This window comes from Phascolarctos cinereus, unplaced genomic scaffold, assembly GCF_003287225.1.
Source record: "Phascolarctos cinereus isolate Bilbo 61053 unplaced genomic scaffold, phaCin_HiC Scaffold_3;HRSCAF=262, whole genome shotgun sequence".
Lineage (NCBI taxonomy): Eukaryota > Metazoa > Chordata > Mammalia > Diprotodontia > Phascolarctidae > Phascolarctos > Phascolarctos cinereus.
Genome location: NW_027555736.1, coordinates 47,201,979 through 47,226,814, shown reverse-complemented (window position 1 = coordinate 47,226,814; position 24,836 = coordinate 47,201,979). Strand labels below are relative to the sequence as shown.

General features: G+C 45.7%; 1 protein-coding gene across 7 annotated transcripts in view; it reads right to left on the bottom strand.

The window, feature by feature from the left end:
• The window catches only part of CCDC33 (coiled-coil domain containing 33), a 221,305-nt gene that overhangs the window by 47,590 nt on the left and 148,879 nt on the right, over positions 1–24,836 (bottom strand). The gene's annotated exons all lie outside the window — the stretch shown is intronic.

The following is a 24,836-nucleotide window of genomic DNA, read 5'->3' as shown; positions in this document are numbered from 1 at the left end:
GAATTTTGGGGCTCAGATTCTGATCAGAAGCCAGAGGAGGGAGAGCCTAAGTGTGCATCAGTGTGTGGGGCAGGCAGAAGCAGCAGGGGGCATGGCATCCTGAAGCTTCCTACGAAGGCAAAGGTCTTGAAGGGTGTGGGAGACAGTCAGGACATTGAGAATAATGAAGACATTGGCTTGGATGGCTCAGAGGGTCTGTGTAAAAGTACAGTGGGAGACAGATTTGGAGAAGGCCTTTGGGAAGTGTGGGAGCTTGAGCAGGGGTCTTGAAGGTTTGGCTGAATTTCAATTTAATTCTGAGATAGTGGAAAGTACCCCAGTCTGGGAAGAGAGGAAATCTGGGTCTAATCTTGATTCTATCACTAATCAGCTGAGTGACCCTGGGCAAATCATTTCCCTTCCTCTGGGTCTCAGTTTCCACATGGATAAAATGACAGGGGTGGGGTGGGGTGTCTGATTACGTAGTCTCTAATCTTCCTCATAACACTAAGATCCCATGTTCTGAAGACTGCACATGGTTTCTAAGCTGGTAGCTCAGTGGGCCTTGGGCTGCCTGTGATTGCCTGGTCCTTCCTTTAGCTTTATGCAGGTTTATCCTACCCTGGTCTCAGCACCCGGAATATTGGGACTCCTTGGGTCTAAAATGCTAGCAGCCTGTGTCCAGTTGGACTTAAAGTCAGGATCTTAATTCCTCTGCTAACAACATGCAAATAGCTTTAAATTAGGTTACCATCATGAGGAGCTTGGAAACAATAGGTATTGAGTTGTCTCAGCCAACATTTAGCTGAGTAGGAGATTGAAGGGTCTTTGTTCAGTCCCATTCAGTAGTTAAGGAAAAAGGAGCAAAAAAAAAAGTAATTCCAGTACCTTTCCCCTTCTCCATTTAAAGCCCACCTACTTTGCCTAAATGTGCTATGTAAATTTGCTTTTATAGTTTTCATGGTAAATGGAGGGTGGGGGTGGGGAATAGCAGCAGATCCTATTTCTAAAGCTCTCCACGAAGACCCACAGCTCCAGAAAAGCAACCAGGATCAAAACCACCATCACCCTCATACTACAAATAGGGAAACTGAGGCTTACACAGGTGAAGATGCTACTTCCCCAAAGGCATACAAACCTAACAGCATCAGAGTCAGGACCGAAGCCCACAGCTCACTAAGTCCACCGTTCTTTCCACTCCTCCACACTGCCCCTCACATGTTTTTCCCCAGTTGTCCCAAAGCTTCCTCATCAGTAAAATGAAGGGAGCTGAACAGCTAGATCCTGGGATACACTCCCCCCCTGCCAGGAACCATCTTCTTGCCTCCCTATGTATGCCCTTCTCAATTTCTCCCATCCTTCAAGGATCAGTTCTGTTTCAAGGTCTTCCTCCTCTGAGAAGCCTTCCCGACCACTGCAGCTCCAAGAGAACTCTACCTTTGCAGTATTATTCAGGTGAAGGAGAAGGGGAGTCATTTGAACGTATACCTGAAGCTCAGATTCTTCCCCTTCACTTGGTCCTTATTGCATTTCCATAGAACCCCTGAATCTCTTGCTGGTCACACATCATGGAGCAGCCCTTCCTCCTCTCCCATCACCAAGCATGTCCTGAGCTTTAACTCATAACTATGCCGCAGTGATCACAGAGTCTGCAATGGACCTTCCAGGCCATCCAGTTCAGCCCCTTCCTTATGCCAATGGGGAAATCAAGGCCCCACCATGTTGAATGACTTGCCCTGGGTGACACAGGTAGTAATCCTCAGAAGCAGGATTTGAACCCAGGTCCTCTGACTCTAGAGTCTTTTCACTGTGCCAGGCTGTGTAGCTCATGACTCCAGAGGCACGGAGGTGGAGCCACAAGGCGGAGCAGAGGGTCGTGGTCCCCAAGTCTTGTCTAGGTCCTAGCGTCCCCAGCTTGTTCCCTGGGATGTTCCCTTCTTGCCTCTTACATCACATCTAAATACAGTTAGGCTCCAAAATCCCTCCCCTGTACAGTCTTCTTCCTACTTTCTTGTGTCTCACAGGCTCTCACTTTCTGAGTTGTTAAACTCCCTGCCCTTTCTCCATCTTGTTTTGATTTATGTGAACTAGGTCTCCCCTCCACCAACCACACCCCCAACCCCAACTCTTCAAACCTTAATTTGAACTCTCAGACTTCCCAGAATATTCACATGCAGATCTCATCAACCTCTTTCTTTGACTGTCTCAGCTCCAGATACCCTGAGAGCGCAAGATATACCTTAAATATGAGGATCCCTCTGGGCTAGGAGATGGAATCACCAACCACTTCTGCATGGGAAAGTCAAGGTGGCCAAGGAAAAGGGGGAGGAGGAATAATCATTCCCATGATAGGAGGAGCCCTTCAATGAGGTCTTAGAATCACCAAGTATCACATCTCCCCCTCTCCCTATTAGACCTCTTGGGCCGTGAGGAATTTCCCCAAGATTCTCTTAGGTTAGTACTGGTAGCCCCCATTCTCCTCTTCCTCTAAGATCTAAAGGGTTTGCCATCCTCCAGGACACCCCAGCACCCCTGCTTTCATCTCTCCAGCCTGATTCAATACCTACAGTAGATGACTCCGGCCGATAGTAGTAGGCCATTTTCTGTGGTCATTGGACCCATGACCTGGTCCACATCTGCCTTTGCTCTCCCTGTAATCTGTTGACATTGGTGCTAGACTCACACCTTCCTTCTACCCCAGAGACCACCTTCCTCAGCTCTGAAATGCTTCCTCTCGTTGCCAGGTAGCACCATCCCAACACACCTGCCCTGGAACGAGTCAGTATCCACCTTCCCCCAGTGTTTATCCCTCACTGGGATTTCCCCACAACAGCCGCTATCCCAAAGCCTATAGCCAGGAGGATTAGACTTACTGTGGGGGTGACAGAAACAGGGGGGCTTTCAGCTGGGTCAGGGTCAGCCCGAGATACTGGAGGAAGAGGGGAATCTGGTGTGAGCATGCTTTTCCTTCAGTTGTTGGAAGTCTCTCAATAGCTGATTCCCTGGAGCTGTTGCTACAACAAGGATCCCTGCCCAGTGATAGCAGAGCAGGAGGCAGGTAAAGCCCAGCTCCTCTGAGGCCTGAACTGGCACCACTCCAGGGAAGCTGGAGAGAGCCAGAGGAGCAGGATGAGGGGCAAGGGTAGCCCTGAAGAAACAGGGTCCAGGGGAAAAGTCATGTGGGCACCTCAACAGGACTTGGAGATGAGGAGGGCTGGGGGAGAACCCCGGGTCTTTTGGGCTTCTGATCAAAAAGGGACAGAGGTGGATTTTTGAGTACGAGGCTGGTGATTTTGGCACCAGTGCGTGGCAAATTATAGACCTCATTACTAAAAGGATGGCTTGTGACCACTAAGAAATGAAAGGGATCATTCATTACAGCCACCACGGAATCTGTAAGAACAGATCAGCTTCACTTTCCTTTCCATTAGTGTTCCTGGATTCCACAAAAGTCCTACTATGTTGCTGTATCATGGAGTTGAGGTAACAAGAGTTTCTTAATAGTAGTAAGCATAAGTTCTGGCTGAGAACACACATTGCAGGACCTGGGTTCTAATCCCGCTTACCACCTGTGGGACTCAGACTAAAAATCACTCTACCTCACTGGGCCTCGGTTTCCCCATCTGGAAAATAAGGGAGGTTGGACTGGATGACCTCTGAGGTCCTTTGGGGGCTCTAAACCTTTGATCCTACAAAGCTGGAGAGGCATAGAAGTTCCAGCTGTCCAAATTCCACCCTAATTAGAGAAAGGCCCACCCAATGCTGCTAGTTAATGCGATTTTTGAGCCATAGTGACCCATTAAAGAAATTCTTCAGTACTTCAATGGGGCTGTGTTTTCACTGACGTGGGCTCTCCAAACTACCAGTTCCTTCTTATCTTGAGTGATTTGTGTTGATCCTTTCCGTAAGCCTTCCATAAAAGACCCTTCCAGTGCTGAGAAAGCCTTCTGCTAGATCTTCTAACATTCTGTGGGCACCTATGCACCACTGGGGTTGTCCACTCCATGTCCCACCCACCTCCTTTCCTGACTATATACTTCCTTGATGACGTATTTTATGTTACTTCTTGCTCACAAGCTATTATTGATAACATGGGGCAGGCCATTCACACCTGTCATGAGTCTTCCCATTGTGCTTGGTGGGGAAGGGTGGTCACAAACAATTCTCATTCTTTGAATGTGCATTGCAACTCACGGTCAGATGGCAACATTGGGAGAATATTGGTGTTAGGGGACATTTTATATCAAGGGGCAGAAGTATGGATTTCCCAAATGCAATCCCTCCACTTTTTTCATCTTATTTAGTTCTAGATCCCCCTAATTGTCCAATAACATCTCTACCGATAGCCTAACTCAGCAAGCTGTCCATTCAACTGCAAGACATAATCTTGGCACCCACTTGGGTTTTTGTGTGATTGTCAGGCTGATCTCTTTTGAATGGTCAGAGATCTCAGTGAGATGGCTCTGGAGTGTTCTGGGGCTCAGTGGATTAAGTTCCACGTAATCTACAAAATCTGTAAATGCTACAGGGGAGCAGGCCATGTAGCAAGGGTAATGGCCAGCAAGCGGATGACTTGAATGTTATGCTGGTATTTGTAAATTATTCAGAGAATGAGAAGATGGCCTCTAGTGCTTTGGATAGATCTCCTAAGGATGATTTAAGGAAGGATATGGATGAGAATTACACAGGATGAAAAGTGTGATCTGCACAAGGTAGGGAGACAGCTCCATTGATAAGATTATGGAGCCATTTAGATGCCATATAAATGCTTATTCCCTTCCCTTCCCTCTTGAAGTATTAACCTGGTCTGTATTAGGGACCTGCCATAAACTCAATAAGCCCAGATTTTAGCCCTGAACTTGATGTAATTCATTAAATTGACATGAAAAAAAGTGTGAGGGATATGAGCTAGAGTCAGGCAGATTTGGAACTGTTTGACCAGCCAGACCCAATGAGTATTGACTAGTGGACCAGTGTTAATCTGTGGCAGATGTGTGCAGGTGAAAATTCATTAGCGGACTGTTAGCTTGTTATAGATCAAGAGGGCATGATGGCAGCCCTCAAAGCTAAGCTTCCTTTCTTTGGCCACATTAATAGACGCAAGGGAGAGAAGCAATATGGGACAACTTTGGCTTCAGGAAGACCTAGGTTCCAGACCAGCTCCTGATGCCTACTGACTATGTGATTCTCAGCAAGTCATTCAACCAGTCAATGCCCCTGGGTAGCTCTAAGAGTCTATACTGCAGAGTGATTGCTGGTCTGCCTTGATAATCGACTTCCCTTGATGGGAGTTCCTTACACCAATGAAATTACAGGGCTAGACCAAAAAAAAATCCCAGAACCAAAGAGGTTATACTCTCTGGTGTACTCTGCCTTGGTCAGACCACAGATAAGTATGTTCAGTTCTAGGCTGAGACACTGACAAGCTAGAACATAGAGTGTGTCATGGGGACAGTAACCATGAAAATGAAAGGACTTGAAGCCAAATATCAGAGCTTGAAGGGACTGGGTGTATTTAATATGGAAGTAGAGGAGATTTGGGGCAAGGCATGGGAGATGTTCTCAGACACCTGAAAGGCTCTCGTGAGGAAGGGCTTTGCTTGGCCCCAGAGAACAGAACAAGAGCTAATGGACAGAAGTCAGTCAGATTTTGACTCATTGAAGGTAAGACTATGTTGTTTTTTAATCTTTCTCTCCCTAGTGCCTAGAACTGTGTCTTGCATGTGGTAGGAACTTAATGTATATCTACTGAGGCTGAATAAATGGTTTGATATAAGGAAAAATTAGGTCCTAGTGACTGGCTATTTAAAAGTGTGATGAGATGCTTCCGAAGGTTATGGCATTGCCATTTCTGCTTTCCTCTTGATGGTCCTAAGGTGCCCTCAAGGTAGGACCCTGTCGATGTTTATAGTTGTTTCTCTATGTGTCTTCACGCCAAAGTAGAGGATGGAGACATCTGGCATAGCAAAGGCACCTTGTGAATACAGCACTAGGTGGTCCAGGCATATGAGGGAAGCCTTGAGGATCTCTACAATTAGAAGAGGACCACTGGGTATTGGATCACGAGATGCTTATACCTAGGGGATCAGTACAAAGAACACTGGATCTGAAGTTAGAAGACCTGGGTTCAAATCCTTCATCTCTTCCCTCTTCTCTCTCCTTCTTCCCCTCCACCTTGCCCCACTGCTACCCTGCTCTGCTAATTGCTCCCTATGTTATCTCAAGCAAGTCACCTCGGGGTCTCTCTGGGTCTCAGTTTCCTCATCTGTATAATGAGGTAGCTAGACTATCTGACCTCTAAGATCCCTTGCAGTTCTATGTCACCCTGGTTACTGCTATCCCATCCTTCTCAACCTCTGCTAGTCAAGTCTTCCACCAACTCACCCCAACCACTTTCTCTATACTAAGTAGATTCTCCATTCTCCCCTCAACCCATCCCCATTCCATACCACCAAGTAGCAGCTGGTCTTGGCAGTTACTGAACATATGTACAACAGTAGCCATCCTAGTTCCTGACAGCTCTACATAATCTGGAAAAACATCGCTCCTAATCAATGACTTCCTATATGAGCTGATCCCAACGAGGGGAGAATGATAAGAGGAGAAGCAATGTGACATAGCAAAAAGAGCACTGATTTTAGGTGAATTATGGAACTTCCTTTGGGGCCTCAGTTTCCTCCACTGTATAGTGAGGGGGTTGGACCAGATCAGCAGTCATAACATTGTGTCATGGAGCCCTCTGACAATCTATGTACCCTTTATCAGAATAATATTTTAACGTATAAAATAAAATGCATATGATTATAAAGGAAACTAATTATCTTAAAACAGAAAAATATATTTAAAAAACCAAGTTCATGGACCTTGGGTTAAGAACCCTTGGACTAAATGATCTCCAACACTATGGTCCAATGAACTTTTCTTCCATAATGAAGATGGGATTCCCCTGCCTGCCAAACCTGAGGCATCCCAAAGCTGCTGACATTCAGCTGCAAACTTATCTTTCTTTTTCATGATCATTACCATCATCACCATCAGATAATGTCTATTAAGTCTTCACTGAGTTGAAATCCAACCTCCTAAGTCTATCTCCTGGGACTCTGGGCACTGACATGCTCTTAAAATGGGGGTGTGACTCAGTGAGACTGTTCTTGAGACTGCAGCTTATCTCGTGCTTACATCCCCATACCCTGGGGCAAATGTGTAGGCTCTGGGACTGTGCTGAGTACAGGCACAGATGGACCACCCCACTGGGACATTCCCAAAGTGAGGGTAATCATCGGAATACCACAAAGCACACACAAGTGCTTAGGGACCTCACCAGACATTGTGTTTGCATGGTCTGACCATGCTCAGAAACCTCAGCTGGCTATTCTTAGACTATCTTTACACGCAATCACTGCAAATTGCCTAATGGGATGCCCAGATTTATCTGAGGCAGTGGACTGAAGGCTTGACCCCAAGGGGCTGTAAACTGACCCTGAGTGGTGCATGATCAACCAGTCAAAGAGGGAGAAGACGGGTCAAACCATCCCTGCCACCCCACAGTAGCTCATGGTGAAGCTTGTCTAAAACACAATCATATCTACCCTTATCTTTCAACACTTCCCTTCACTCTACCTCTTCAATACTGTGAAAGTTTCAAAACATCCGCCTTCTGACTAATACCCAATTAATACCCAAGCATCGGGTGAATTGTCCCCTTTCCCAGCACACACAGCTCCCTGACTCCCAGATGACCTCAAGACTGTGTCAGGAACCCTCCACTGGGACTCTGTGGTGTGAGATGGTGACTGGTAAAACATTTCCTCTCCCCTTTTCATTTTGGGTGGGACAGATTGAGTCACACAGGAAGGGCTTTCAAGTAGTCACTGATAGATTGTGATATTGTGGGCTGGATCATGGATTGCATTACATTGTCTTTCTCTTCAAACCCATGCCCCCTCAAAACTTCCCTGTATCATCAAGGTCACCACCATCCTTCCATTATTCTAGATTCAGAGCCTCCATGTCATTTTCAACTTCTCTTTCTCATCTTCTATATCCAGTCAATAGTCAAATCTCACTTCTACCTTTACGATATTGTTTGTATTTGTCCCTGTCTCTACCCATGTGGGGGCTACTGTGGTTCAGGCCTCCCTCCCATCTTACCTATCCTATTACAATAGCTTACTAATTGGATCTTTCTGAGTCAAATATCAGCCCTTTCTAATCCATCCTCCATACAGTGGTCAAAATGATTTTCCTAAAGCTCAGGTCTGATCATGTCATTTCCCTACTCAGTAAAATCCAGTGGCTCCATATTGGTCCTAGAATAAAACATAATTTCATTTTTAGTTCATACTACAAAATGTTATTTTTGTATTAAGTTTCATAATGCATGTGTTTATTAGTAGAGTAATGCACACACATGTATGTGTAATGTATAATGTATAAATAAGGTATGAAGCAGATCCTAGCTATGCAGGAAGGGGATGGGCTTTCAGTCCCACTGTTAGGGATTTAAAAATTCACCAACCGGGAAAGCCCAGAGAGCTAGAAGATGAGTGAAGCTCAGTCTTGGGCAGAGGAATCTGAGAAGAGGAGTGTCTGGGGTCCCCCTGGACAGACACCCTGTGGGCAGGAGCCCTTGAGTAGTAGCTTTCAGCTTCATTAGTGATAATGGTGGAAGCCATGGGACCATGGGGCTGGGCCAGAGTTTCACAGGGTATCTTGGTTAAAACTCAGCCAATTTAGTAAAACTTCAGAAGGCTCCAACTGCTCAGTAGGAATGACAACTTTTTAATACTCAATAGGAAGAGTTAGTTCTGGCAGTGGAAAGAGCCTTATACTTGCAGTCAGTAAGATCTGGGTTTGAATCCTGGTTGAGACACTTATCCAGTTGTGTGACCCTGGCTCTGAGCCTCAGTTTCCTCATCTGTCAAGTGAAAAGTTTGGATCTGATGACCTTAGAAATCCCTTCCAGCTCTAAAATCTGTGATCCTATGACCTAAAACAGAATCTCGGCTCTCCCATTTTACTATCTGTGAGAACTTGGGCAAATCATTTTACTTGTCTGGGTCTCCGTTTCCTTATCTGTAAAATGGGGTGATCAGAATTAGTGATTTCTTCCAGATGTAGAATATATGATACTGCATCCTCAGTATTATCTGTGAGTTTCCTCTCATCTCTTGTAAATAAAACACTCATGATTCAAATTCAGCAACACTGGAGTCTGAGCTAATTACTTCTGGCCCAGTGGCCTTGGCTTCTTTCATGTGCCAATGCTGTGCTGAATATTATGGGGGAGCAAAAGGAGTTTGCAAAGTAATCAAGGAGAGAGGATGTAGGGACATGAAGCAACAGTGAACAATACAAGAGCCATGTCTAGAAGGCCCTCCCTTCTCATCTCCAACTTTGGGGATCCCTTATTTCCTTCTCCCTCTGTCATAAGGTCCTCCTCAGTCCCCCAACTGCTAGTACTTCCTCTTTCAGGGTTTCAAGTGTTTTATGTCTACATATGAATATACATATGTGTGTGCATGTATACATATATACATGTGATGTATACATATATACATGTGTGCGTGTATACACATATACATGTGTGCATGTATACATATATACATACATGTTACATGTATAAATATCTACATACACACATTTTCTCCCTTGCTGGAATGTAAGCACCTTGAGGACAGGGCCTGCCGGTTTTACTTTTTTCTTCGTATTCCCAGCAGCGGAGAAGATGCCTGGCATACAGTAGGCACTTAATAAATGCTTAGTGATTGACTACTGGTGTATGATGAAGTGCTAGGTTGTATGGTACCAATTCTAGGACCACAGACCATGAGAGGTGAAAGGAACCTTAGTTATCCACTCTAAGTGTTTCATCTTACAAATGGAGGCTCTGGAATGGCAAAGGGTATTGGTGAGAATGAAGGCACAAAGTTGTGAGTGAGCCTGGTGTATATGAGAGGGGATGATCAGAACACACATGTCTTATGAAAACCTCTGTAGTTGATCGATTCAACAAACATTTATTTTCTACCTACTGTTTGTAAGGCGGAGAGCTCATGCAGGACATACAAAGATTGAATTTGATACTCTGTCCTTGGGCAGCTCTTCCTTGCCATAGCCTTTTCCCTCTGATCTGTGCTCCCCTCTCTTCTGACCATTCTGTTCCCCAAATGACCCTTTAGTCTTAGCCTTAGCCTTCTCAATGCTCAGTCTCTGCTGCTCTCTCATCCTCAGTACATGGAACTTAATGAGGCAGGCTCCTGGGGGTTAATCACAGGGCCAAGTCAAATTATGACCCAGCACAGGCTTGCGTCTCATTTCCATTCCTTGGATCTTGAGGTGGGAGCGCAGGGCTCCTCCTTAGATATTGCCGCCTAATGAAGGTCTCTTCTGCTTCCCAACAAGCACAACAGGGTTCTAAGGCAGCAGAGGGGGCAGAGTGGGGACAGCACCAGTTCTCTCCTGCTGGATGGGGACCACCAAGGCTCTCCATCAGGCTGAGATCCAATTGGAAAGGAGGGGCTTGCTAATAACTTGCTGCACGAGCCTGGGTAAGTTGCTTGTTGGTTATTTGACATTAAAAAAAAATCAGTGTTTGAAATGGAATCATAGATGATGTAATTATCAGATTTGCAGATGACCCAAATCTGGGAGAGATGGATGATGGGGCTAGGATCTGAAAAGATCTCAACAGGATAGAGGGATAGGCCAGTACAAAGAGATTAATAGAGACAAGTATAAAGTCCTGCACTTGGGCTGATAAAAATAACTACTCAAGTACAAGATGGGGAAGCTAAGGCTCAACGAGGGAGTTCATGGTGAAAAAGATCTGGGGGGCTTAGTGAGGTATCAGCTCAATGTGATTCCACAGTATGAAATGGCAGCCCAAAAGAGCTAAGATGATATTAGATTGTGTGGAGAAGTGTGGTGTCCAGGACAACTAGTGGAGGGGAGGGTTCTGTTGTACACCAGTCTGCTTGGACCACACTTAGAATCAGGGTGCTTCCTTTTAGGAGCAACCTGGACAAAGTGAAACACATCTAGAGGTTTATGACCAGCTTGTGAGAGGACCAGAGACCTTACTATAAGAGGATTTAGCTTGGAAAAAAACAGAAGACCCAGAATTGGGGTGGAATGGAGGGGCATCTGAAAGACCATGAGGAGGCAGAGGGATTCAGACATTTTAGTTTGGTCCCAGAGAGGAGAGTCAGGAGCCATAAGTCAGGAGCTACAGACAGGAGATTTTGGCTTGATGCAAGTGGAAAACCCTCCCAGAGCTAACACTCACCAAAAGGGTGATGGACTGCTATGGTAGGCACTGAGCTCCTCATCACTAGAGACCTTCAAGGGAAGGGATGGTGTCGAGGGGAATTTCTGCTCTAATACAAGTTGGGCTAGATGGTGTCTAAGATCCTTTCCAACTCTAGAATTCTAAAATGTTGTGACCTTCTCAGGGTCTCAGTTTCCTTATTTATAAATCAAAGAGGTTGATAATGGCCATGGGGACCCTGGAAACTGGGAAAGTTCCTGGAACCACGAACTGAGCACTGGATCTTTTTTTTTTTGTTGTTAGATACATGTAAAGTGCTAGTCTCCATCTATAAAATGAGGGTTTTGGACTATGTGATCTCTAACGTTCTTTCCAACTTTGGGAAAAATACGATTTTATGAATCTGCAATCTAATAACTTGCCAGTGAGTGTGCCTGAATATCTTTATACATGCATGTGTACATATATGCATCTAAGTATGTGGATCCCTATGTGTTAATACATATATTTCTGTCTCTATGCACCTCTGTGTAAATGCACACAATCTACTCACTATAGGTCCTAAGCACTAAAACCTTGAACCCAAACCTTGACTACTCTCCAGAGTTTCAGGGTCCTGTCTTACTCCTTCACTTCTTCTGCAAAGAGCTTTGAAAGGAATGAACTGATTGTGGCTTCTTGTAGGTTGGGCTCCTTTGCCAAACAGATGGGTAAACTGAGGCTCAGGATAGAAAAGGAAGAATTTTCTCCTCTTCCCAACTCCAGCCTCTGAGGTTATAACTGACTCTCTCCTTAAGCTTCTCATCCAGGTTGAGGAGTATTTCTAGACGGGAAGAGGATACAGAGCCATAGGGACATAGATGGGGCTTGGGGAAATGGTTATCCCACTTCCCCCCAAGTGCCCTGAGCTCAGCTTCTTCTGGTTGTGTCCTCTTGGTCTCCTCTTCAATAAAATGGACTACGGCATGCGGGTCTTCCCAGGCCACGTGAGGGGCCCCAGCTGAAGGCCAAAGCGCCATTGGTCGATCCCTGGGGGCCTGGAGCCGCCCCCTCACTGCTAGCTCTGAAGTCTGGGGCACAGACCTTGCTTCTCCTACCACTCAGAGCCAGGCTGCTTATCGATTTGATGTCCTCCCTCCCGCAGGCGGGCCATGAATTTTTCATCAAAGGCTCTGTAGACTTTGGGAAGCGTGCAATTAAAGGCCGCATCAATAATGCACCACACTGCGGCTGGCTGGCTCACCCGTCTCAGCCCCAACCCCAGCTGTAGACTGCAGGCTGATAGCTGCAGCTTTGGGGAAATGGTAGGGGCTGAGCTTCCAGCAATCTCCCAGATTCTGTTATTTTGTGACTCGCCCCGCTGCGGTTGGTTCCCCCCACCAATTTAAGAAAGAAGTCTGGGGGACCAGACCATGGAGAGGAGACAGAAGACAAGAATCCGTGGGACTTTGGGATAATTGCAAATGATTCACTGCTTGCAGAGGCCGGCTAGGGCCGTAGCGTCTGGGTGGAGCCGCCAGAAGCCCCCTCTCCTGAAAACTCGTTCATCTGGGACCTCTTCCTGTACCCCACCCAGAGGAGCTGGGGCAACTCACAGAGAAAACTTGTGATCACAAAGGGAAGAATTGCTGAGTGACCTTGAGCATGTCACTTCATTTATTTTGGGCCTCAGAATTCCCATCTGTAAAGTGGAGGGATTATCAGGTGTTCTTCACCAGCACTGAGTCAGTGCCATCCATGGCAGTTCTGGTGAAGATTATGGATCCCTCCTCAGAATAACATTTTTAGATACATAAAAATAAAAGACATAGGAAATAAATTATATCAAAATATGGTTACATGTAGTTTTAAAAATATATTTTGAAAACTTCACAGACCCCGAGTTAAGAACTGTTGGGTTAGCTGATCTCCGCTCCCAGCTCCAGAATGCTGTGATTTTAAAAGATTATTTCATAAGATCATCGATTTGTGATCCTGAAGGGAGTTTATCTAGGGGCCAACCTCCTTATTTTTACAGATAAGGAAAATGAGGCCCAATGAAATAAAATGACTTGCCTAAGATCACACATGTGTAAGGGAAAATTTGAAGCCGTGACAATGACTGAAGTCTCAGAATAAAGTAAGACCAACTCCTGAGGAAGTCCTTAGAGCTACTCCACCCCCTCTGGGCTCATCATCTATCCATCTATTTATCCATCCATCCATCCATCCATCCATCCATCCATCCATCCATCCAACTACATTCACTATATAAATATATATGTGTGTATACACACACACACACACACACACACACACACACACACACATTATATATATATATATATATCCCAATGGGTGGAATAAGAGGTCCCCAGAGATTCTTTCATCAGACCCATCTGATATTAGAGCGGGAAGGGACCTTAAAGATAATTCTACTCAAATCTCCCATTTTACAAATGAGGAAACTGAGTCTTAGAGAGGGGAAGCAACTTGGCTAAGGTCACATACGAGTTAGTGGCACAGTCGGAATTAGAAGCCAGCTCTCTTGACTCCTTGTTGAGTGTTCTCTGCACAAATCCTTTACCCAGAGAATGAGAGAAATGAGGAAACATCTATGAGCTGAGATCAGGTGTCCCAGCACATAGCACAGACTCACTCAGAAACCCTTTACCTGCAAGTCCCCCAAACCCTCTCGACCTTCACTGTGACTTAGTGACAGGAAGCAAAGGCAGAAGAGGAGAACTCTAGTTCTTAGAGGCTTAATGGAGTGGGGGTGGCAGGAAAGGAAGATGATGGATGGAGACCAGTAAGGAAGATGATGCTTCTGGCTGCCTTCATTCCCAGGGGCCCATTCTTGGGCAACGGGGACTAGGAGCTGAATGGTGCTCTATATGCGAAGCTACGCTGCTGGGAGAAGGGCTTGAGTTTTTTTTTTTTTTTGAGGCAATTGGAGTTAAGCGACTTGTCCAGGGTCACACAGCTGGTAAGTGTCTGAGGACAGATTTGAACTCAGGTCCTCCTGACTCCACGGTGGTGCTCTATCCGTTGCACCACCTAGCTGCCCGAGCTTAAGTCTTAATAATGCCTTCTACAGAAATGTGGACCAGATGCTGAGACTGGAAGCAAGGGATGGAAGAGAGCTTCCTACCTCTCCCTCCAGCAGCTGGGATTGGTTCATGCTGGGGTTCCAGGATGCCTGGGTTCTCATTTCCCTGTCAGATGTTTGTTACTTGGACTATTGGGAGTCTTTTGCAAATCTTGCAGGGAAGATAGCTAAAAATTTCTCTGACCTCCAGACTTTGAAAAATGAGTTTGGAGTTACAGAAACCAAAAAAAACAATTCCTTATTCCCCATCCCAGGTCATGCCTTCATCAACTCACCTTAGACTGTTACAATTCCCTCCTAACCAGTCTCTGTCCGTCTGTCTGTCTCCCTCTCTCTCTATCCATTTCTCCATCTTTCTCTCCATCTATCTATCTATCTATATTTCCATCTATCTATACACACATACACCTATATGTGTGTACATATACATACATATATTCAATAGCTTCTATTTTTCTATCATACCAACACAGTATTCAGGATATGTCTCCCACAAGCTGGTGGTCCCCAATCTATCTTTTCAGCTCAAGATCTATTCCTCTCTTGTGGGTTGATAACACTCCATTGATAGGACTGCCAATTTGGAGCTGGAAAGAAAGGGATCTTAGTCCGTCAGTCAATTAACATTTATTAAGCTCCTACAATGTGCCAGGCCCTGTGCTAAATGCTGGAGATACAGAGAAACAAAAGACATGCCCTGCCTTCAAGAAGTTCATCATCTAGTTTTAGCTATAAGGAGGGTCATGGAGACCTGACCTGAGTTCAAATTCTGATCCCAGATGTTTACTAGCTGTTTTACTCTGGGCAAGTCTCTTAACTGCTGTCAGCCCCAGTTTCTTTATCTGTACAATGGAAATAACAATATAGAATTTACCTCCCAGAGTTGTTGGGAAGATAAAATGATATATTTGTACATCACTTTACAAACCTTAAGCACTGTGTGTCAGCCGCTATTATCATCATCTAGCCCAACAGTTCTCAAGATGTGATCCTGGGACCTCTGGGGGTCCCCAAAATCATTTCAGGGGGTCTGGGAGGTAAAAAATATTTTCATAATAATACTAAGACATTTGGAATTCTAATATAGTAACTATTAATAGCTATAACCCACATAAACAAAAACTCTTTGAGGTCTCAGTAATTTTTAAGAGTTTAAGGGGCTCCAGAGATCAAATAGTTTTAGGTCCCCTGGCCTAGGGTAACCCCTCTTTTAGAGATCCCCAGTTGAGGAGCAGCTGGCCCCAGGTCACACAAGTAACAAGCTGCCAAGCCAGGGACTCAGCCCCTTGTCCTTGAGTTCCAAATCTGAAAGACCCTTCACCCTCTGAGAATGAGCCTCTTTTAAAAAATGTTCTCTCTAATTATGAACTGGACAGCCACGAACAAACACAAATGTTCCAATAGACAAAAAAAAAAAACCAAACACAAAGGAGGACTGCTTACCAAACCGTGAACAATTATGTACAATTTGTCTTTTAAAGTTTATAATAAATTTAATGTGGTAGCGACATGATTGTCTTGGTGGTTTGGGTCCGGGAAGGGTCATTTCACTGTAATCCCCCAGTACCTCCTCGAACACAGCTGGGGACATAGGAGGTATCTAACAAATACTTAGTGACTGACTCATTGAAAAGGCATATTGATGGAAACCTGACCCCCCAAGTGGGCTTGCTGGTGGATCCAGCCAAGCTCTGGCCTTCTCAGCTGTCCAAGAGCTTTGGCCCTAATCCACTGTCCCTGTGCCCCTTTCCTGCAGTGATTCCCACCCTGTCCTTCCTTCTCCCCGTCTTCCCTTTCTAGGAGAGACACCACGGGTCTCTGATCACAGCTCTAAATCCTGAGTCTCTCTCCCTCTTAGGCCCCACCATCCCCATCTGCAATAAAATCACCACAAAAACAAATATGAAAAGAACAGCATGATGAGTCGGGCTTTAGTCTAATTATTTTTGGCCTGCTATCTAATTTTCTTTCAGCTCAGACTGTCTCTGCTTGTATAAAATGGCGCTTGTTTGCACACTTGGGTCCATATTTCTGAATGAGTTGTGTTTGAGGAGAAGAGACATTACTCTCTGGCGCTTAGGGGAGTCCTGTGGATGTTGGTAGAGAAATTTCTAAAGCTGCCGGATGATTCTGGGGCCTCCATCAGGCCACAGACCCCACAACTGGATATGGAACACATCTGGAGGCCAGATGGGGCTCTGTCTCTGGGCTGTACAGTGACCTAGAGACGACTGTAGCAAAGTAAACCACCGAGGGCCAGGGCCCCCAAGCTTCCCTCCACCTCCCCAGGGATAGATGGAGGGGGAGACAAGTCAGCTCAGTTAGAAATTCCACAGGGTTTACTACCCTCCCACCTCAATTCCCTTCCAACCCCTTCCTTCAGCCCACACACATTTCATCCATCAGCATTAAGCCTTAATGTAATGGACTGGCTTTGAGCGCACAATTGGGGCCTAGTGAGTCGGTATGACCATGTAATCTGATTACAGGGAATATTGGGAAAGGAGGATTTGGTCACTTTGTCTGAAGTGGGAGCAGGAGTACTTAATACCCACCCCTAGAAATAATTCAGGGGTTTGTTTTTGTTCAATTATGTCTGACTCTCTGTGACCCCATTTGGGGTTTCCTTGGCAGAGATACTGGAGTGGTTTGCCATTCCCTTCTCCAGCTCATTTTACAGATGAGGAAACTGAGGCAAACAGGGTAAAGTGACTTGCCCAGAGTCACACAGCTAGTAAGCGTCTGAGGTCAGATTTGACCTCGGAAGATGAGTCTTTCTAACTCCATTCACTGCACCCCTAGCTGCCCTAATTTCAGGGGTTAGTGAAGGAGTTTTGTCCTTCTTGATTCCAGGTACCACTATCTGGAAGAATGCATTTTTCCATCATACATAGGTCCTTAGGCTTGTAGGGAAGCTACACATATGCCCATTTGTTGTTTGGTAAAACTGAGGTACAGAAACGGCAAGTATCTATCCCAGCCTTATAGAGCACATCAGTGGTAGAGCTAGGAGCAGAGTTCCCAGGCTGCTGTTAGCTCGCCAGACCATGCTGTCAACTGGACCAGAGGCTTTCTGCACTGGAAGGACTGTTAGAGATGACCTAGTCTACTCTATAACCTAACGCTACAGAGGAGAAAAGTGGGGTCTAGATTAGGAAGAGCCATGATTCTTGGAGTGGGGAGCCTGGGACAGGGGCTGTTATTGCCAGAGACCTTTTGTCAGTGGTGTAGATGGAGGGAGGCCCCCAAAGCTACTGTTTGAATATTGTCTCCTTTCTGGTTGGCTCTCTTCCCTTCTTTATGGCTCATTGCATAGCTGATCCTCTATTTACAGATGGGGAAAACTGAGGAAAGGAAAACTTAAGGAGGAGAAAGTTGTCAGGGAGATGGCAAAGGAGCCCTTGATCTGACAGGTGCGATGTGGACCTTCAAATAACTCTCAGGTTGAGTTAGAACACTTGGTTCCTGCCTTTGGGGAGGCGTTGGTCTGAGGGATGGGGCTGACACATGACATATATGGATGCTTGTCTGTCTGTATATACACTATTTCCCCTCATTGTACTGTAATCATTTTTAAAACAATCTTTGTAATCCCAGTGACTTGCCCAGTATATAGCACATAGTAGGTGCTTAATAAATCATGCCTGGTTGGTGACTCATGTATATGGGACATAACAGTATAGCTATTCCCGTGGCTTCTTTGGTTTGCAAAGCGCTATCTGTTTAGGGTTTACAAAATACTTTCTGAGAGGCAGCATGATTTAGTGGAAAGAGGACTGGACTCACATAGTCAGATCTGGGTTCCAATTCTTTTGGACAGTATGTAAAACATTTTTCCTCTCTCAGCCTCAGTTTCTTCATCTGTTTCTTCATCTACCTAGCTCACAGGTCCTTGTGAGAAAAGTACCTTGAAAACTCAATAGAAAAGTGAATGGTATCATTTCCTTCAAACAACCCTGTCTGGCGTGTAAGGTAAACCTTATGGATCCCATTTGACAAATGAGGAAACTGAGTCTCAGAGAAGAGAAGAGGCTTGCTCACCATTATCTAAGTAGTAAGTGTTGAATCTGGGACTCACGGAATTTCATAATTTTAAAGCTAGAGGGAATCTCGGCGGCCACTGAGTCCAATCCAGGCCTGAAAAGGAATCCCCACTATGGAACGTCTAACAAATGGTCATCCTATCTCTGAAGAGGGGGGCTCCAGGGCCTCTCAAAGTCACCTGTTCCCTTTTGTGGCAGCTCTTATCGAGAAGAAGTTCCTTCCGGGTTTCGGGCCTACATCTACCTTTTGCAGTTTCCACCTCTTCCTCCTGGTTCTGCCCTCTGGGATGAAATCCTCCCAGTCTCATCTCTCTGCCACACGGCAGCCCTCCAGGTATGTGAGCCCAGCTCTTGAGCCTCCCCAGTTTGCTCATTTCCACATTAAACACCCCCCCCAGGACCTTCAGTGAATCCACATTCGACGCAACTCTAGGCTTTTTGCTGACGGATCGATTGGTTGGTTGATGGATTCACCATCTTTGGTGTTTTTCACAGCTTAACAATGGCTTTCCTAACTGGCAGCACCCAGCCCTGAGCAGAACCCTCAAACTCAGGGCTTCTGACTGCACGCTCAGTGATCTCTGCACCTCCCCGGACTTAAAGAGGAACTGTTGCATTTCTGCATGCTCTACAAACAAGTTCAAATGAAAGTGTTAACAACGTTCATGAGGCTTGAGAGTGATGGCTTGCATGGAGCAGAGAGGGGTTAATGAGGAAAGACGGCTCTAATGACAACATATTGATGATGTCTCCTTCTCCCTGGTGAGGCCTGGAGAAGCAGAGGAGGGGAGTTGGGCAGGAGTGCGATCGACAGACCGCGTCAATAAATCCTCTAATGGAACCTTCTGAGACCTTAATTAGAGGCCCTCATTACTCCTCACGCTCTCTGAGACACTGGGGGATGACTAAGCCCTGGCCTGTGCTTTCCTCACCAGACAGTTGACATGGCTACAAGGATATTTCCAAGTCTCATAAAACGTGATTCCTGGTCCGGCCTTGATAGAGCAATTGACTGGGGATGCCATCTTGTCCCTGGAGAGCCTCCCAGCAGACCTGGTCTTTCTCCACCAATGGTGCCTCACAGGATAAGATGTGAGGAGTGTCCTGTCCAGAAATTTCTTACCCACCATTAGAGCTCGGTTCTTTTGGATTAAATCCTTGTCCAGGCCTTAACTATTAGCTTCTGTTTTAAAAGGAGAAGATTTTTCTCCCTTGGAGAGGAGAGGCATTACAACTTATTTCTTCTCAGCTTTTCCCCACCCAGACGTGTAACAAGGATAAGGTGACTGGCACTTTGCCCCAGGGCTCCAATATTTAGAGGGTGCTGGCATCACTTACACTCCTCTAGAATAAAGGGTTACCAAATTGTGGCTTATTTTTTTATGGACAGTGAGCTAAGAACGGTTTTTGTATTTGTAAATAAAGTACTTTGTACTTTAAAATTTGTATTTAAAACTGTACTTAAAAATGCAAAAAGCATTCTTAGCTCAGTTGCCAAACATAATATAAGCCTTGATTCCTCAGATAGAAATATCTGATCTCATCACCCTGTTAGCAAAAATAACTGGTCAGAGGGGCAGCTAGTTGGAACAGTAGATAGAGTACCGGCCCTGGAGTCAGGAGGACCTGAGTTCAAACCCAGCCTCAGACACATAACTCTCACTAGCTGTGTGACCCTGGGCAAGTCACTTAACCCCATTGCCCCATTAAAAAAAAAAAGGTGATCTGAGGGTGGGTTGTGTATGGTTTACCACAGATGGCCAAAATGTACGTACAGCTCTGCCCCACCTGCATAACATTATTAATAGCAAGCCTTTATATGGAGTGCTGCTAGGTGGGGGTGCAGTGGGTAGAGCGCCAGCCCTGGAGGCAGGAACACCTGAGTTCAAATCCAATCTCAGATGTTTAATAGCTGTGTGACCCTGGACAAGTCACTTACCCCTGTTTGCCTCGGTTTCCTCATCTGTAAAATGAGCTGGAGAAGGAAATGGCAAACCATTCCAGTATCTCTGCCAAGAAAACCCCAAACGGGGTCACAAAGAGTTGGACACGCCTGAAGAACAACAACAGCAAGGCTTTGTACAGCACTTTAAGGTTGGCAAAGTGCTCTCTTTACATATACGGTCTCATTTGAGACTTTCAACAAACTTAGGAGGTAGGTGCCATTATTAACATCATTTTATAGATGAGAAAACTGAGACTGAGGTTAAGTGACTTGTCCAGCATCACACAGCTAGGAAGTCCCTGAAATAGGATTCAAACTCAGGTTTTCTCGGCTCTTCGTCCAACGTGCTATTATCTACCCACATGCTACGTCTCTGGCCTGGGACCTGAACTCGTCATTATTAGCCAGAGGAGCAAACTAAGACTCGGGGGCTTTGGTGATTGGTAGGATCCTGGGACAGAGAGCTGGAAGGGGCCCTAGGGGCCATCTATGTCAGCTCCCTTATTTTACAAATGAAGAAACCGAGGCCAGTAAAGGGAACTGCCTTGTCCAAGGTCTCATCGGAAGGGTCAGAGCCCTGGGATTTAAGCCCAGATGACAGGTCCTGGGTGAACAACGACAACAGGTCTAGAATGCATTTCTTCGCCTTGCCTCAGAGGCTCAAAGCCTTGCTGTTTGTTTCTACCTCGCATTCCCCCTCCTCAGGACAACTTGTGGCTTCTGTAGTTTAATGAACCTTTAGGTCACTCTACCCCTTCCTTGCTGAGTCAACTGGACTTCTACCTCCATTCCAAGGCTGAGCTGTTTTTCCCAACTCCTTCACCTCCCTGGGGCCTTTTCTATCTGGGCCCCAGGTTCTGCTGTCCAAGCCAGGGCCCTAGCTGATAAAAACTGCCCTGCTGGCCCCTCAGACTCCAAATCTGCAGCTGTCTGTAGAAATCCCTTGAACAAAGCTAAACGACCCTGTTCCTGAGGTCGAATTCTTGAGCTGTCAAATCCTCCCAAGGGCCTCCCCCATTCAGATCCAGCTTCTCAGATCCATCATCCTGTCTTCTCCAGCTCTGTCTCCTCTTACGATCCCTGTGCCCCACCCCATCCAAATTTTCAAATCCTAATTGTGGCTGCACATTCTGCCCCGATAATACTGTCTTCTTTTTAGTATTAGAAATGTTGCTTAATCATAGTTACTTACTGTGTTACACTCCTCTCTCCACCACCCCAACTCTCATTCCCCCTCCTCTTTTCCTGTATCTTATACTCTCATATTTATATACGTACTTTGGAAGATGAGATTTTATTTTGGGAGTAAATGAATGGCTTTATGTCAGTTTTTGTGAGCATTACACCTCTGTGTCTTCACCCTGAACAATTAACAGTTTGGAATCTGGATCCCTGGGTCCTGGCACAGGTGTCTTTCTCCCCCTTTCATGTCTCATTGATATCCTCCACCCCACCCTGAGATCACCATGACCTCTCTGGCCAGCAGATAGAAATATCTGCTCTAATAGAGAGATAAATGTAAAGAATTTCACTTGGGTCCAAAAAATAAACTGCTTAAGCATAGGATGGGGGTGAAAAGAGGCATGCCTAGAACACAGTTCATTTGATGAGAATTATGAGTCAGTCCCAAAAGAGAATGTCATTGTAGGCTACATTAATTAAAATGCAGTGTCCAGAATGAAGAAAGGCATAGTCCTCTTGTAGAGACTACATCTGTATTATTATAACTGCCCCCTGTTCTGAGTACCACATTTTTGCAAAAGAAATTGGCCAGCTGGAGAACACTCAAAGGAGGGTGATCGGGATGCTGAGAGGATTCACAACCATGCTGCTGGATGGAGGAATGAGGGATGTATTGGCCAGAGAAGACTTAAGGTCGAGGTGGACATGAAAACTGGTTTTAACTGTTTAAAGGGCTTTTATGCAGAAATAGGATAAGAACCAATTCTTAGCTCTGGAGGGAAGTGCAAGGAGAAGGGGAGGCAGTTAGAGAGGCAGGTTGCTGCTTTATAAGCAAAAACTTTCTAAGAATTAAAATGGACCAAGAGCTTGTCCCAGCAGTCAGACCAAAGGGAAATGGGCTTCCTGGGAAGGTGTGGATTCCCCTTTGCTAGAGGGGAATAGGAGGGGATGAGTAAGGGACTAAGCATTTATGTCACACTTACTGTGAGCCAGGTGCTGTGCTAAGTGTGTCCAAATATTATCTCATTTGACCAGTGTCTGGATGGTCCCTTGTCTGGCATGTCATAGAAGGAATTCCTGCCTGCTTTGCACCAGAGTTGGACTAGACAATTTCTAAGGTCCCTCGTAGCAATGAGATTCGGTGCCCTGCTCCTGAATCATGCCTCAGCCGCTTAGACCTTTCTGCCTTAGCAAGAAAAATCACTATCCCTGCCGTTAAACATTCATCTTGTCTTCCATCATGGAGGGATGACAACAGAAGGTAGGGAAAGCAATTGCAGAGAGACAGGGAAGGCTTGGGGGTAGGGCGAGGGGGAGGAGAGCCCAGAGAAGAAGATTAAACCTCATTCATATCTGGGGCCAGGGGAGAACTCAATTTAATTCAAAAAATATTTAATCAAGTGCCTACTGTGTGCAATCATCGGCATGCATCTCTGGTGACAGGCTCTGTCAGGTCCCCTGGGCCACATCAATTCACCTGGAGTGCATTTAGAAAGGCTTTCGATACCACCTGCCTTGGCCAGGGAGCTGTAAGAGGCCAAAACGGGGCCCCAGAGATGAAACTTTTCAGCTTCATTGTCACCCCCCAGTCTTCAGTCTGTGTCTGGATGGAAGGAGGGGTGCAGTCATTGAAAGGTGGTTATTCTGGTTTAGATCTGGGATATATGAGTGTTGGGTATGGAATTTACCTTTAGCCATGGAACAATTTATACCATGGGCATCTCTCTGTTGGGGGACCAGATGTGTATGTGCTTGAGAGAGCCTGTGAGTGAATAGCAGAGAGAGAAAGGGAGGGAGGGGCAATTACTCCCAGTTGACTCTGACTCTGTCCTGCCTGGGCACCTCTCACTGTCTGGCTCAGCTCTCCCAAGACTCTGGAGTTGAGGCCACTGAGTTCAGCCAACCATCTATGAGGTTCAGGCCCAGGTGGGAAAGAGCTGATAGAGCAGTAATCTCCAGCTCCAGGCTAGCCTGGGTCTTACCTTAGGAGCCCTTTCCCTTGAAGCTTGCGCAATCAATTTTTGCACCTAGAGCAAAGGGGAGAGAGGAATGTAGTGTTGGTTTTGACAGTGCTGAAGGATTGGCTGCGGGGGAGAAGGTGTGGCACAGAGAATATGCCCCAAGATGGGGCCAGGCCCCCACTGAGTGGAACAGGGCTTGGCAAGGAAAGAGATGAGGAAAAACTTATTTGGGGGAAAAATGTAGTCCAGGCCAAGAGCAGTTATCTGACAAGGGAGGAGCTGGGAGAGAGAGGACATTCCTGTCCTGCTATAGGATTTGAGTTCTGTTTTTTCTGTAGTGTCCGACCCTCTGTGACCCCACTTGGGATTTTCTAGGCAAAGATATTGGAGGGGTTTGCCATTTCCTTCTCCAGCTCATTTTATAGATAAGGAAACTGAGGCAAACAGGATTAAGTGACTTGCCCAGGGTCACACAGCCAATAAGTATCTGAGGCTGGATTTGAACTCAGGAAGATGAGTCTTCCTGACTCTGGGCCCAGTGCTCTAGCTATTGCACAACCTGGCTAGTTCAACTTTCCCCTAAACTAATAAATGGCTCACATTAGACATCTAGCAAAGTACAAGGACCAGAACATTAGCCCTGGAGCCAAAGGACCTGAGTTCAAATTCTACTCCTGACATCCCTTGTTTGACTTGGGACAAATTCCTTGAACCATTTGGCCCTCAGCTTCCTGATTTCCCCAGCTACTAGCCCCCTCCTTCCCCAAACTACCTGGTGTATACTGTAGATCCTATTAGGATGTTGGTGCCATAGGGATCGTTTCATTGTTTTCAATTCCATCAGTATCTAGAGCCTAGCTCATCAAATACATGAATAAATAAATGAACTCAATGGCTCATTGGCTATAAAAGGCGAGGGCTGGGAAAGATGACCTCTGAAGTCCCTATTCTAGATCTAAGAACCTATGATTAAATTATACTTATAAATGTCTGAAAGTTGTCTCCCCATTAGAATGTAAGCTTCTTTGAAGGCAGAGACTTGGTCCTTCTGTTTTTAAATCTCTAGTGCTTGACACAGAATCTAGTACATAAGAAGCATTAATACTTAATAAATGCTTACTGATTGACCGACTGATAGTAAAATAAGGAGGCTGGGTAAGGGGTCCCTTCCAGTTCCAAAGCCATGATCTTATGCCATAACTTCCAGCCTACAAAGTACTTTTCATTCAATGACTACATGATGTAGGTTGTACAAGTGTCATCATTCCCATTTTACAGATGAGAAGACTGAGGCTCAGAAAAGCACTCATAAGGCGGTTCAGAAGGAGATTTATCAAGGTCACACAGCTAATATCTGTCAGGGCAAGGA